Here is a 16,731-nt window from a genome sequence, read left to right on the forward strand (position 1 = left end):
GTAGAAATTCAGTTTTAGTACAAATTTGGATTTCCGACAATTTTGGTAAAAATGAATCCTCATGTAGACCAATGTAGACTTGGTCAAAAATTCTGATAAAATCAGTTTAGGCTAGTTGAAGTATAAAGCATTATTATCGGAAAAAATTATTTTGAAATAATCATTATTTCAAAAATCCATTTTTCACACTTAGCCAAAAACACAGTTTTTCATGACGCGCATTTAGGGATCCTAATGTCCACTACCAACTCATGGAAATAAAGGTTTCTCATGCCTTAATTGTTGACCAATATGAATTATATGATAATGTGCCTGGTCTTAGCATTTCTAGCATAAGTGATGAGTTCTTTCAAAGCTTACGCAAGCTTGAACTAACTCACTCTTTAGCAAAGACTCCATATGTCAATTATATATGAATGAAGTGCATAGTCTATTGCTAATGGATATAGGAGCATATAAATGATGATATGATATGCATGGTCCTATAAAGATGAGCTTCAAATGGATTCATAATTACTTTGATATTCAATTCTAAACACTCACCATCTTATCTACCCATTTTCAGCATTTGTCCATGATCGTGTAGGCTTTTAGGTAGACTCGTTTTCTTCCTTTCTTTGAGTTGCTTTCTTACTCGTTGTAGTTCAATCTATCTTTGGATGGACTTTGCATTTGGTTCGTTGCAACTTCATATTCCTTTATCTCCTTTGCTTTCTATAGATGCGATCTTGAGTAATGGAATACTTGGAATGATCTTTCATGCTTCATTGAGGTCATCCTTTGAATATGAATAATCTATAACACTCAATGTAAATATTAGTCCTTAAACATCATTAATGGTTTGTTATCATCAAAACCTCTAGATTGTCCTTGGATGGAGTCATTAAGGTCAACAATAAGGTTTTATTATTTAGTTTTTTTTTAGTATTTATTCTTTATTCTTTATTCATTATTCATTTTGTATTCCACGCTTGGTTAAATATTAATTATTTGATATCCTTCGGTTCTGTGCTCGAACTTGATCACCCGTGGCTCTGGAATCAAGGGGTATCACAGTTGGTATCAGAGCACTCCAGGTTCAGTGTCTCTAGGGTTATTTCGTAATAAGACTTCTCGTGTAGCGTATTCTCTTGTTTAGAGGCTAAGTTTAGGATTCATTGTATTCCTTTACGGTCCGTTTAAATCGTACTAATGTCTGTCTTTCTATGTTAACAGAATGGTTCACGTTAAAAGCGGCCAGAACATGCAACAAAGAAGAGTGGCACGTAGGCAGTAATATCTCTTACGGCGTCAGCAAATGGAGGAAGAGCAGCAAATGCCTGGGTTTTAAGATGATGATGGTCAGTTGCATGTAGAATAGGAAGAAGTTCAGCAGATTCAGGAGCAGGGAAGAGATCCAGAATATCCTCCTCATCTCAATGACCTCATTGCTCGGGCTATAGAAGCAGGTGTAACAGCTACACTTTTTTAATCAACCACAGGTTCAGCAGGCACCTATATTAGCACTAGTGGTTCAGACTGATCCTTGGAAAAAGGCTAGGAGTTCTTTCACAAAGGGGAGCCCACCTAAGTTTTTAGGCTCCACCGATGCGAAAATAGCTCACCAATGGAAGAAGGACGTCGAGCAACATCTTCAAATGGTTCAGTGCACAGAGGTTCAGAAACAGATGCTTGCTACCTTCAAGCTTATCGGAGATGCACTACAGTAATGGGAGTCAGTTACCACCATAGAGGAGAGGACTTCATTAACTTATGATCAGTTTAATGCTCACTTTAATGAAAAGTATTTTCCATACGCAGTCAAGATAGCTATGAAGACAAAGTTCCTTAATCTAGAACAGGGGAACATGACAGTGGCAGAGTATGAGCAGCAGTTCACACGCTTATCTCTTTTTACTCTAGAAGAGGTGGATACAAAAGAGAAGAAATGTAATAGTTTCATTAAGGGACTTATGTGGTCTATTAAGCAAGCTATTAGAGGTAGTCCAACCTACATTACTTATGCTCAGGTGGTAGACGCCATTCTACAGCAGTATCAGTTGACCATGGATTTCAGACAGGCTAGGGGTGAGAAGCGGGGTGACATAGACTTTGCTAATCAGTCAGCTGAGAAAGGGAATGGCAATGGACATCGACATAATAATATGGGCAAATTCCAGGGACAACAGTCTTGGAAGAAGCACAAGGGTGGTTCAGATGCTCACAGAAATGGGGCACCTATTTAGAGGTAGCAAGATGGGGGACCACAGGCAGAACAGGGTCAACCACTAGCAAACCGACAGAGGAGGCCATTTGGCACTTTCCAAGGTAGTTGCTACACTTGTGGAGAATTTGGTCACACGTCCAAGCAGTGTCCTAAAGCAGGATAAGGACAGGGACTGCATGTGTAGTAGGGATAGAGGGCACCATTACCTTTACCCGCTCCATATATCCCATGGATTCAGGGACAGACATATTCGGCTTTACTAACAGTGCCACAACCTCAGGGACAGGTACCGCAGCAGTTGCATTATGGCAGGGTGTTCAACCCCATGCTATAGGATGTTTAGGCACCTCAGGCTGTTGAGGGTATGTTTCCTATTCATACTACACATGGTCGTGTTTTATTTGATACGAGTGCTACAAATTCATTTATATCTAAATCATTTATTGCATTATCTGGGATGACGACGTGGGTATGCGATAAACCTCATGGTATTTCTATACCTTTAGGAGGTATCGTCATTTTACATGAGAGTGATGGGCCTGTGAAAAATACATTGGTAGACTCAGATTTCTAGCCAATCTTTTAGTCCTAGACATGCACACTTATGATGTGATACTTGAGATGGATTGGTTATCTCACTACCATGCCTAAGTTAATTGTTATAACAGGTCTATTGTTTTCACCATACCTGGTCAGGATATGTACATCGTCGCTATGCCACGTTCTAACGGGGTTACGAGCACTTATTTGTTCTATGTGGAGGAGGAAACAGAGGAGGAGATTACTGTGTCATTGGATAGCATACCAATTGTACAGGAATTTTTGGATGTTTTTCAAGAGATTCCAAGGTTGCCACCTAGTCGAGATATAGATTTTGTGATTGATTTAGCACCAGGCACTGCACTTATTGCTAGAGCACCTTACAGGATGGCACCAGTAGACATACGAGAGCTGAGGGATCAGTTTCATCAATTACTCAGTCAGGGTTTTATTCATAGAAGTACTTCACCTTGGGGAGCACCAGTAAAGAAGTAGGATGGTTCGCTTCGCTTGTGTATAGATTACAGGAAGTTGAACAATGTAACTATTCAGAACAAGTACCCTTTATCCAGTATCGATGATCTTGGTGGGTGGACTAGGTTTACTAATAATAATCAACCCTTACAATAGCACAAATCATTGTAAAATAGGGATATCATAGGGGTAAGTCGAACCACAAGGACTGTAAGTTTATGGAAATCAAGGTTTTAAAATCACTTTATTTGATGAAAGAGGTGTAAAGTTTCGTTTTGTTTGTCACTTAGAAACTAGGAAATGAAATTTGCATAAAATCGTAAATGGAAGGAATTTAAGAGAAGAGGAACTTATGTAGAGAGGGCTATGGAAGTGAATCCACCACCAACCATATAAACATGCTAGCTTGTGATTAACTTGGGGAACAACTTATGTATATGACAATGATAAGTAGTAATACACCATTGCTACATTATCTTGAAGAAATTCATAAAATCAAGAAGTAAACATAATCTATCAAAGTTTTACATGCTTGAACTACCTAAACTAAGGTGTTGCTCTTGACATACTCACTAATTTAAAGACTATCAAACTCCTCAATAAATATAGTAGTAGCACATGAAGTTAAAAACCAAGAATAATCCATCAAAGGGAGGCCCTAAGCTATGGACTATCAAACTTCTCATACAACATGCCTATAAACACCATTTCATGATCTCAATTCCATTCTCACTATGAACATGCAAGCCATATAATCATGAGAAAACATAATCTAAGATAAGATAATAGATTCAACATAATCATTTATAGAAATTAAGATCCATTACAACTTGTGTAGGGCTCTAGATTATGAAAATACCACATACATACTTCATTCCCCAAATTAAACAAAACTAAAGCATGCTTACAAAGAAGGGCTTCATCACCTCTCTAAAAAGGGAGTTAGTTACCCAAAAATCAAGGAAGGAAAAGGTTGTGATGATCAGCCCTTCCAATTTTGCCCCTAACAGCCGCATACAACCTAAGCTCTCAAGAACACAATATTTCTCTCTCTAGAAATCCTTACAATGTTGGATGATAATAATATAATACTTCAAGCCTTCTAATAAGAAAAAATATCCTCCCAACAACTCTTAATTCATGGCTAGATAACCATGGAAGAGTGCAAACCTATCCCTTCAATCGAGGGGACAATATTGGGTAAAACAATACAGCCCACGACCTGCTGTCTGTAACTTGGCGGGCACCCACATTGGATGGCGGGCGCCTGCGAGGTGTCAAGGCTGGCATCCACGCCCTGGCAATCGGGCATTTAGGGCTGCTGTTGGCAATTGGCGGGCGCCCGCAGTGCATAGCGGGGCCCCGCCAAATCTGAAACCTACTGCCCTTTGGCACCCACAGGAATTGGTAGGCGCTTGTAGGCACCCTCCATGGTGTTCTCCTGCTTCAAAACTTCTTCTTGAATTAACCTTGGCCTTAGCCTGAGGACGCTATCTTCCTTCTTAGCACTTTTCGCAGAGAGTGCCATGAGTTGGCTTAGCAAAACTGTAGATCCCTGGTACGGCATGCTTTGATCTTCAAGAACTTACCAAAACATCATTTTTATTCCTTTTTGGGAAATAAACCTGAAAATAAATAAAAGCATGCAAATGAAGATAACCTATACAATAGAACCAACTAATGGACTTAACTAATACAAATAAGGGTGTTTGAATATGCAATATTCGGTGCTTATCACACCCTCAAACTTACATTTTACTAGTCCCATAGCGAAACTAAAATGAAGTATGTAATGAAATGACAACAATTGGAATGCTACCCAAAAATATATCAACCCGGTGCAAAAAGATGCACAAAGCTCATTTGCAACTTAGAACATAGAGAACATTGGAGATGGAATCATTATGAAGACTACCTTGTGTATATGAAGCCTTGATATAACAAAATGGTTAAACATCTTTCGATTCTCGTGTATCAACATCATAGTTTATATAAATACTTAAATTGTCATATCTATAATAGAAATCAACTCTAGCTTCATTAAAAGTGAACTGGATTCCCAATATGCAGCTTTTACCTTCTTTTTCCCTTTTTAAGAACACAAGTCTTCAAATCATTGAATTTCCCTTTTAAATGAGGTCTTTAAGGCATGATTTTATTCAAAATACAACTTCTTTTTCTTTTCTTTTTTTATTTTTTATTTTTTATTTTATATATATTATGGTCATGCAATTTCGAAATCCCTTAAGCTTTCTAACTAACCCATATAGCAAGTGTTAGGCCAACAACTCCCAAACCGGATGGCTTTAGGGTGCTAAGTGTAAGGACACTCCAAAGCCTTAATAACTCGAATTAGCAAGGCTACGAACTCAAACTAATCATATTTATTTATTTTTATTTTTGTGAATGACCTTGCAATGTTTAAGTCCCTTAAGCTTTCTAACTAACCCATGTAGCAGGTGTTAGGCCAACAACTCCCAAACCGGATAGCTTTAGGGTGCTAAGTGTAAGGACACTCCATGGGCTTAATAACTCAAGTTAGCAAGGCTACGAACTTAAACTAGTCATTTTCCTTATTCAACCTTTTTTTTTTTTTTTTTTTTTTTTTCAATTCATGCCAAAGAATGAAAATGAAAAATAGAGAGGGTAAAAGATCAACAATACCAAGTATAAGAGGAAAATCAGTGGCGGCGTGGCAACATGCCACCATGCTAATTCCACAAGCAATGCCCCCAAACTTGAAGCTAAAAGCCTGTCAAAAACACATATATGTACAACAAGCATGATACGGAATATAGAAAGAGATAAAAATAAACAACTGCAAATTTATTTAACAAAAACAGAGTATCCGTGCAAAATAGTCAAAAGGGACACAGTTATAAGTTCAAAACGGAAACTAAAAGGAATGCCAAACACGGCCCAAAATAAATGCAAAGAGTACTATTGAAAAGCAAAATAGGGACTGAAAACAGAAAATCACTATATCATCAGAGTAGAGGATGAGCCACCGACTCCGCCTGGTGCTCAGTTAATCAAAGATTGCAGCATGGCCTGCAAGATCTGCTACCCTCCTGAGTCTCCTTACAAAAATCCGTAAGGGTGCCCTCCATGGTCTCGACTCGTAGCTGCAGTGTGTCAATACGGGAGCTAAGGGAGTCATAATCGGCACGGGACATGGTAGGTGGTGGCAGCGCAACAGGTGGAGGAGTAGCCTATGTAGGAGAAATAGGGACATATGCACCCCCCCCCCAATCTAGCACACCACCAATGCGTACTTGCTGAGATGTCTTAAGATGTACTGTGCTTGACTTCTATGCACTGAGGTCATTAAGAAAAACTGTTGTACTCTTCCCCTCATGAATTGCCCTAAATCTTTTGTTTTTTAGCAGCTTGGTAACCAAATATGGGAAAGGAAGCTCCAAAGTTAGGGCATTGTTTGACTACGTAACAAATAGATCATTGTAGACCTTGAGAAGCTGGTCCCAGATGAGTTATGGAACACAAAACTAATAACCCTTCTCAGCTGCATAAAGGGTGTTCAGAAAAACTCCCTTACGTTTAGAGTGCTTGGGGACTGGAAAAACATTTTTGGCAAGGACGAAGTCCAAGGACCAATGCCGGCACGTAAGATATGACTTGTTTGTGCATATTTTGCGATTATCGGTATAATTGTTGTGGCATATCTCATGGATAATGTTGGACAAAGTTAGATTATCTAGGAAAGCACCGTAGAGAGGCTCGTCCTCTTCATCCAAATGAGATGTCAATGGACACTCCAAGGCCGCAACAAGGTCATCAATGGTGAAAGCATAAGGTGTGCCATCAATGATTGTCTTAATCACCTCCAGCTCCGCGAATGAGTAGAACATGTTAGAGTAGAATTGGCAGACCACACGCGAATAGAAAGAGCCAGTGCATGGCTTGAATAGAGCTTTAAGGCTGCGGTCCTTCAATTCTTTGATCGCCCAAGCTGTTTCCGGGTTGTCCTTAAACTCATCCTTAATGACAAATTTGGCTTCCATTTCAATGGGCTATTCAGCCCAATTGGGAGTGAGAGCGTCCTCGAATGGTCCTTTGGAGGAGCAAGCACGCTAGGAGGTAGTTTTCGGAGCCATTTGGAAGAAAGAGTTGGCTTAGGCAATTTGTTGAACACCTAGTGTGCAATATAAAAAGGAAAAAAGCCAAGGGATGATTAAAGTTGCAAAAACCCAAAAAAAATTTCCTGCAAATGACATAAACTAGTCCTAAAATAATCACAAATCTCCACTACATGCAATCCCATCCTCCATTTATACCAAAAACTTGAAAGAGTGGAGGGGAAGAGAACTTACCCAAATGGAGATGCCCAACAAGGTCTCCTTGCTTGGTGTAAATTGGAAGGGAAGAGGATGAGAGATGAGGGATTGAGAGAAGGATGAAGATGGATGATGGGGAGATGTGAGAGAAAAATAATGGAAGGATAGGACGAAGGGCTAGGAAGAAGAGAGCGGCTGTGGCTGGAATAAGAGAATGGTTTAAAGAATTTATAATGGGCCTTGGATATGGGTGATTTAAATGAGGGCCCGAAGCTTGGTGGGCGCCCGCAGGATGCTAAGGCATGGCATAGGCCAAGCCTAGCGCACAGCTGCGGCACCCAGTGGCACCTGACAAGCTTGGGCAAGAACTGGATAGCGCCCGCCAAATTTGGTAGAAACTGTTTTTTCATTTTGGACGAACAGAGGCTGTGCCGAGATCCAAAATTTTTCTAATTAGAAACTTAAGCTCCTATGGACCCTAGACACCTTCTATTACCCTTAGAACGGGAATCGGAGCTCATTTGCAAAAGGGCCAAATTTTGGGATCCGAATTTCCCGTGATTTTTGGATTTTTTTAGAAAATTGCCGAAACGACCTTGAAAAATTTTGGAAATGGTACCAAGACCTTAAAATGACTAAGTAAGCCTAAAGTGACTTTTGGAATGCAATTTGAGATAGTTTCGGAAAAGGTCAAATTTTGGCTACACTTAGCTATTTTCTAAAATTTTTTTGGCTAAGGAAACTTTAGAAGAGCGAAGCTTTGGAATTGAAAGAATTGCTTCCCAAGAGTGCTAAATTTAATGTCGATAGCTAGATGAATCAAGATTACACATCAGTCCTCGTAAATTGGGTCCGTTAATAGGACTTTCTCCACTTTTCGAAGCGGGACTATACCATCAACATATGGTTTAAGCCTTTGGCCATTAACCTTAAAGAGAGATCCATCGGTAGGATCATGAAGTTCAATGGCACCATGAGGAAAAACGGATGAGATAACATATGGACCATCACACTATGAACGGAGTTTATCGGGAAAGAGTCGCAACTAAGAATTGAAAATCCAAACTTTATGTCCAGGGGCAAAAGACTTGTTAACAATGTGTTTGTCATGAAATGCTTTAGTCTTTGTCTTATAGATTGTGGCGCTTTCATATGCATCATTTTGAATTTCCTCAAGCTCATTGAGCTACAATTTGTGAGTAGAGCCGACTTGCTTAAGATTAAAGTTGAACCATTTTATGGCCCAAAAAACACGATGCTCTAATTCGACCAGGAGATGACAAGCTTTGCCAAAGACAAGCCGATATGGTGACATGCCAATGGGCGTCTTATATGCTATCCAGTAGGCCCAAAGTGCATCGTTTAGTCGTAATGACCAATCTTTACGGTTCGGTCGGACCATTTTTTCCAGAATATGCTTAATCTTACGATTAGATACTTCCACTTGACCACTCATTAGAGGGTGGTAAGGTGTGGCAACCTTGTAAGTGACGTAGTACTTAAGAAGGACGGATTTGAGATAGCGATTACATAAATGAGAACCTCCGTCACTGATAATGGCTCTAGGCATACCAAATCGACTGAAGATATTTGATTGAATGAATTTGACCACAACTTTATGATCATTGGTTTAGGTAGCCTTCACCTCAACCCATTTAGACATGTAATCCACTGCTACGACAATGTACTCATAACCATAAGAGGATGAAAATGGTCCCATGAAGTCAATTCCCCACACATCTAAAATTTCTATGATTAAGATGGGGGTCAGGGGCATCATGTCTCTTTTGGACATGGATCTGAGCTTTTGGTAACTCTCACACGACTTGCAGAAATTGTAAGCATCCTGAAACAAAGAGGACCAATAAAATCCACTTTAAAGGACTTTGTCAGCAGTTTTTTTAGCACTAAAATGTCCTCCACATGCAAGAGTGTGGTAGAAATTTAGGACACTTGAGAATTTAGTTTCGGGAATGCATCGCCGGATAATTTGGACCGGGCAGTATTTGAATAATTCTGGATCTTCCCAAAAGAAATTTTTGTCTTGGGAGAAGAATCGGTCTTTCTCTTGTTTAGACCATTTGGACGGAATTTTTCCTACCACAAGGTACTTGACAATATCCACAAACCAAGGAAGAGTTGTATGAGAAATCTAAAATAGCTGCTCATCTAGGAAGGAATCACAAACTGCAGCAAATTCAGAAGATTTCTCAATGAGTAAACGAGAGAGATGGTCAGTGACAACATTATCTGTCCCTTTTTTTTCCCGAATTTCAATATCAAACTCTTGTAGTAAGAATATTCGTCAATAGCCGGGGTTTGGTCTCTTTCTTAGTGAGCAAATGCCTTAAAGCGACATGGTCTAAAAAGACAATGACCATTGACCCAAGAAGGTAAGAATGGAATTTATCCAAGGCATACACCACAGCTAGCAACTCTTTTTCAGTGGTGGTGTAATTCAATTGAGTATCAGAGAGAGTTTTGCTAGCATAATAGATAACATGTGGTAGCTTGTCCACACGCTGGCCCAAAACCGCACCCAATGCATAATCGGATGCATCACACATGATCTCAAATGGAAGAGACCAGTTGGGTGGTTTCATGATTGGCACTGAAGAGAGAAAAGTACGAAGCTTCTTGAAAGCTTCCAAACATGCTTCATCAAAATTGAAGGGAATATCTTTGGCAAGAAGATTACACAATGGTTGGGATATTTTGCTAAAATCTTTGATGAAGCGGCGATAAAAGCCGGCATGACCAAGAAAGGAACGGATTTGTTAGATAGAATTTGGAGGAGGAAGGTTAGAAATCAATTCAACTTTTGCCTTATTGACCTTAATTCCCCTTTTAGAAATAACGTGCCCCAAGACAATGCCTTTTTGGATGCTGAATTGACTCTTTTCCCAACTTAGAATCAAATTTGTCTCCTTGCATCTTTGAAGCACAAGGGATAGATTGTGGAAACATGAGTTAAAGAAGATCCAAAGACGGAAAAATCATCCATGACTACTTCCAAAAAATTTTCGACCATATCAGAAAATATGGACATCATGCGCCTTTGGAAAGTTATCGGTGCATTACATAGCCCAAAGGGCATGCATCTATAGGCAAAGGTTCCAAAAGGACATGCAAATGTGGTCTTCTTTTGATCTTGAGGATCAATTGCCACTTGGTTATAGCCGGAATAATCGTCAAGAAAACGGTAGTAGCTTTGGCTGGCAAGCCTTTCTAGGATTTGAACAATGAATGGGAGTGGGAAATGATCCTTCCTAGTGGTAGAATTTAGTTTCCAGTAGAAAATGTACACACACCACCCGGTGGTGGTGCATTGTGGCACGAGCTTTCCAGTTGAATTTTCAATGACGGTGAGGCCAGATTTCTTGGGAACAACTTGAGTAGGGCTTACCCACTTGTTATCCGAGATGGGGTAGATGATTTCCACATCTAGTAGCTTGATCACTTCCTTCATTACCACTTCTTTCATGTTTGGATTCAACCGACACTGCACCTCTTGAGAAGGTTTGGCGTCGTCCTTTATATGAATGCGATGCATACAAATAAAAGGGTCAATTCCTTTCAAATCAGCCATTGCTCAGCCAATAGTTTCTTTGTGCTCTTGTAGCATTGCTAAAAGGCTATTTTCTTAGTCCTTTAAAAGTTCTGATGCAATGATGAGCGGAAGAGTTTTATTTGCACCAAGAAACACATACTTGAGGTGGGTCGGGAGCGGCTTTAACTCATGTTGTGGTGGAGATTTCAATGAAGGTATCGGAGGAGTAGTGGAAAGTTGAGGAAGTGGTTCTCTTAGCACTTTCCAAGGAGGAAAGTCCATGATAGCTCTAACTTAGAGCAAATAATTTACTTCTTGGATGGATTGGTCAATATCAAAGTTTGCAAAGTCAAAGTGAGACATGCAAGTTTCAAGAGGATCCTTGCTTAGAATGAAGGAGAGAGGTTCTACGACCACTTTATCTACCACATCAATGAGAAAACAATCATCCTATTCGGAAGGATGTTGAGTTACATGGAAAATGTGGAGTTTGACTTGCATATTTCCAAAGGCAATGTCCATCACCCCGGTTCGGCAATTTATTGAAGCATTAGCCGTAGCTAAGAAAGGCTTACCGAGGATCACGAGGATATGTTTCTTTGGATCATGGACCAGTTCCATGTCAAGAACCACAAAGTCTACCGGGAAATAGAATTTGCCACTTTGATGATGACATCTTCAAGAATGCCCTGTGGGTGCTTGACCGATTTGTCAGCAAGCTGCAAGACCACGGTGGTTGGCTTAAGATCTCCCAACCCAAGTTGTAAGTAAACTGAATAAGGAATAAAGTTCACACTTGCTCCTAAGTTAAGGAGGGCCTTTCTTTCTTGTTGTCGCCAATGACACACGAGATTGTCGGGGCACCCGGATCCTTATACTTTAGAAAAGTGCTATGTTGAATTATCGCACTCACTTGTTTAGTTAGTCTTACCTTCTTAGGTAAATGACTTTTGGAAATGCGCTTTTGAGTGCACAAATCCTTGAGAAATTTGGCATGGGGAGGAATTTGCTTGATAGCATCCAAGAGAGGTAGGTTGATCTTTACTTGCCTAAAGACCTCCCACATGTCCTGAATTTTACAGCTTTTGTTCCCAAAATGTCTCGACTCTTGAAGACATTGAGGAAATAGAGCCTTAGGCTCATAAAAGGTCTCTACATTTGGGGTAAGAAGCTTAGATTTGTCAGTGCTGGACTTTGGATTTTCAGGAGTGAAATTTGGATTAGATGAGCTGGGATTTGGATTTTTGGGAGAAAGAACTTTTTCATCTTTTCCTCCATTAACCTTATTGTCCAAAATTGGACCACTCCGAAGGGTGGTGATTGCTTGGACATGTTCATGAGTACGTCCACTCGTAGGAGGGGCTTCGTCAATCATATGGATCCCTCTAAGATTCTCAAATGGTTGAGCGAAAAGTTAAACCTTATCTCTTTGAAGAAGTTAGTTCATTAAATTAGCTATTTGTCCCACTTGATTCTCAGGTTTAGCTATTGACTGAGTATGTGAATGAACCATTTGGAGAGTGGGCTACAATGATGTCAAGAGTTGCTTGTTAGATTCTAACATTTGTTTGCTAAGGGATTCCATTATTTGCTTATTTTCAGCGAGAATCTCATCAGTTGGAAATATAGGAGGTGGAATAGAAGCATTTGGATTATAGGGTGGACAGTAGCTTGAGGAGGCCTAAAATTGTCGATTTGGAAATTGAGAAGAGGGCTGATTGATGCCCTTGATTTTGAAATGTCGAATTTTGTGGAGCTGGTTGCCTCTACGAAAAATTCTCATGATCTTTCCATCCCGGATTGTAAGTATTGGAGTAAGGATTATTTCCGAGCCTGGAAATTATTGCATTTGCTTGCTCTTGATTGTTACTAGAAAATTGCTCTGGTGTGGGGCAATCTTCTGATAGATCGAATGGGCTAGTGCATGATGCACACACAGCACTTGCTGAATTTTGAGACAAAGAAGGAGAGAGATGTGGTGCCATTAATTGGTAGAATTTATAAGCTATGGCATCCACGTGAGAAGATTTTTCCTTCATTGTCTTTGGTTGACATAGATTAGTGTTCTTTGCATTGGTTGAGGTTGGAGCCCTACGAGAATTATGTTGCAATGAGTTTTCACTCAAATTCTCGAGTAAGGTCCAAGCCTTATTCGCGTTTTTAGACATAAACATCCCTCCACATGATGAGTTGATGAGCGCTGAAAAGTGCGCAATTAAACCCCTTAAGCTTAGGTATTCTAGGACCTTTATCTGTCTTACTTTCCCGTTTTAGACTAATTTCATGTTATTGCCCTTTTTAAGCACTTATCCCAAAAATAAGCTAATTCAGCCAAATAAGAGCATTAAAGAAGCTAACTCAAGCTGGATGGAAGAAAGAAGCAAAGTGGAAGCAAAATGAAGCAAAGTGTGGAAATCAGTAAGTTCGATCGATCTCAACATCACTTTGATCGATTGAAGTAACATTGATCTGGATACTTCAAGATGGATCCAAGCCCTTTTTCCTTATTCAAAAGATTCCATAATGTTCGACCGATCCAACCATTATTCGATCGATCCCATATATTTGATCTTACCCACACCTACCACCCCACCTACCATTTTTGTCTCTTTCCCAAAATATCCCAAAATATCTCAGAGATTTGTCTTTATTCAAAAAGGCGCCGCTAAGGATGGATCGATCTCTACAGCATTCGATGGATCTCACCTCAGTTCGATCGATCTCTATATAGTTCGATCGATTAAACTTCCTCAAGTTCAAAAAAAAATAAGTTCCAGCTCATTAAAAGTTAGCTCATGGTGCAATCATTGCAAGGACCCTAGTGCACGAATCCAGACCAGTGGGTGTGACACTTGACCTACCTATATAAGGATTTTGAGCCTCTTTTACAACATATGATATACATATCTCATACATATCTCATATATCATTGAGATAAACTTAGAAACACTCTTAGAGAGGAAGAAAAGAAAGGAGGAGAAGCTAGAGACATATTCTTGGGAGTTCTTAGGGTTTCCATCAAGAAGGAGGTCATTCCTACCATGGAGATAGCCCTTGAGGATTGGATGACTACTTCAATGAGTGGCTAAACATCTTTTTGGGGCTAGAGTTAGCCCTAAGCATGCTTTCTAGACTCTAATGTTTTGTATTTTGAGGGGATTTGTGTTATAATCGTGTCTTGACATTTATTTTATATATGAATCTTGTTTATTCAATGATTTGTGTGGTTTAATACTTCCAATTGATCATTTCATTCTATCCATATGTTTATGTATGCTAGAATAGATATTCATGTATTTATCTCTAGTTTTTGTGTTATTGATGCATGTCTATGTGTGTTGATGCTATGGATCTAGACATTGTCAAGGCATAGTGCTTAATGGAATACTATTGTGATTTATTTGATGGTTCATACTCATGTCTTGATGGTTTGTGCCTCTCCCTTAGTTTCTTTAGTTTAATTTTCATGCCCTTAGCTTAGTTGTAGTGTAGTTGCCTTAGTTGTTAGATGGGAGGACAACCCATGCTTGTTGTTTGATGTTCCATGCTTATAAATGCAAGTAGTATTAATCTCTAATCATGTGATGCGTTTGGATTGTGAGCTCAAAGGAAGGGTTAATGGCTTAATTTGAGGTATTGTGCTATTCATTGGGTTGCTTAGACAATATATACTTAATTGGTCATCCATACTTATTGAAACAATCAATCACACACTCTCAAATTGCAACACATGTTTCCCCTCATTAATTATGCATTGAATGTCTAGAATGGTGATGCTTAGTGGTGACCTCTATAACCCAAGACCTCACTCTCTTGTTTTCTCTAAATTTCATTTAATTTGCTTATTCTACATTGAACTTGTTTAGTTTAATTTGTAGTCTACTCAACCAAACACACCATCTCTTGATCACTCGACCTACTAACCCTATACGTTGATTCCGTTACAACTATGCCTAAAAATCCCTTGGGACGATCCCTACTCACCCTAGCTATCTTTTTAGTTAGAGGTAGTAGTGGCATTTATAAATTTAAAACTTGGCCACACTATTTTATTGCAAATTTGGTGTACACACGATAACACACACCAAGTTTTTAGCACCATTGCCGAGGATTCAAGTTGGCAATGCCGTGTTGTGGAAACAAATAGGAATTAGTACTTTTTTGATCGTGTTTTTAATTTATTTTACTTTTGTTACTTATTGTGTTTGTTCATATTTGATTAGGTAAATTGAGCAAAGGAAGTTGAGCAAAGGAGAATTGAAAGCAAGAAAGCTAAGTAAAGCTAAGCAAAAGCAGAAAAAGGAGCTAAAATCTAAAAATTTGCAAAACATAGCAAGGCTTGAAACTTAAAAATATATTGAAGTTGCTTAAGGACCCTTTGTGAGATCTTTCTAACTCAATCTCTAGTTAAATCGTCGGCCCGCGTGGTGGCAAGTTTTTAAATTCTTAGATAAATTGTGACCCCTCGTGGAGGCAATTTCATTTTCTTGACATGTTGTTCAAGTATGGGAGTATGGGATCAATGTATGTGGAGAATATTTGTTGATTGATTTGTTGTGGGGGTGAAGTGATTGTTATTTGCTTGTTATTTGTTTAGCTAGTGTATGCATGGTCGTAGGTCATTAAATCCTACTCTTGTCTCTCCTAATTTGCATCTTAAATCGGTTGTTCGTAATCCTAGGGGAAGAGGTAGTTCTCATCACTCTATTTTACCAATGGAGGAATTGAATGACGACCATGTGGAGGACCTTGGTCACATAGACCAACAAGGCATCCTCCACCCTAATGTGCATCATGAAAATAATCGAGTACCATTAGGCATGCCTAGACCATTCATTCCACCACAACAACAAAGCCAAATTCCATTGGGAATGCCTCGGCCAATTTTTGCTCCACAACCTCCCATTATGCAAGGCAATCAAGGTGTCCGAGTAGCACCACTGGTTGTAAATCCTCCCATTACTTTAAGAGACCATTTATGTGCCTAATGAATACAATGCACCCACTTGCATTCAATTGCCCACATTTGGAGCACATCACTATGAAATTAAACCGCAAACCATTCAAATGCTTCCCAACTATCATGGACTTCCAAGCGAAGAACCTTACAAGCATTTGGATGAGTTTCTTGAAGTGTGTTCCACCGTGAAATACACGGACATGCCGGAAGAGGTTTTAAGACTTACACTTTTTCCTTTCACCCTTAAAAATAAGGCAAAATATTGGTTCAACAACCTTAGGCCTTTTTCGATAACTTCTTGGGCAGAAATGCAACAAGAGTTCTTGAAGAAGTACTATTCGGTTCCTAAGACCAATGCCATGAGGACTTTCATTCATGAATTTTCTCAAGGTGATGGGGAAATGTTTCATGAGGCATGGGAAAGGTTTAATGACTTATTAGGAAATGCCCACATCATGACATACCTAAGTGGCAACTAGTTCAATATTTCTTTGAAAGTTTGTCGGATAGTCACAAGGGTATGGTTGATGCATCTATGGGTGGTTCTTACCTTGATAAGCATGAGGATGATGTGTGGCAATTGTATGAAAGCATGAGTGAAAATTCAATGGATAGATCTTGATCTTCTAAAATGGTAGAAATCTAGGTGGAAGGAAGAATGTTGGCTTATATCAAGTTAACAATTCTAATGATATAGCCGCCAAGA

General features: G+C 39.4%; 1 pseudogene; it reads right to left on the minus strand.

Moving 5' to 3' along the window:
• Positions 1–16,390: 16,390 nt before the first annotated feature.
• On the minus strand, positions 16,391–16,487 carry LOC132272135 (small nucleolar RNA R71; annotated as a pseudogene).
• Positions 16,488–16,731: the final 244 nt, after the last annotated feature.

Source organism: Cornus florida, unplaced genomic scaffold, assembly GCF_030987335.1.
Source record: "Cornus florida cultivar Cherokee Brave unplaced genomic scaffold, ASM3098733v1 CherokeeBrave_3.0.0_Hap2_Chr08, whole genome shotgun sequence".
Classification (NCBI taxonomy): domain Eukaryota; kingdom Viridiplantae; phylum Streptophyta; class Magnoliopsida; order Cornales; family Cornaceae; genus Cornus; species Cornus florida.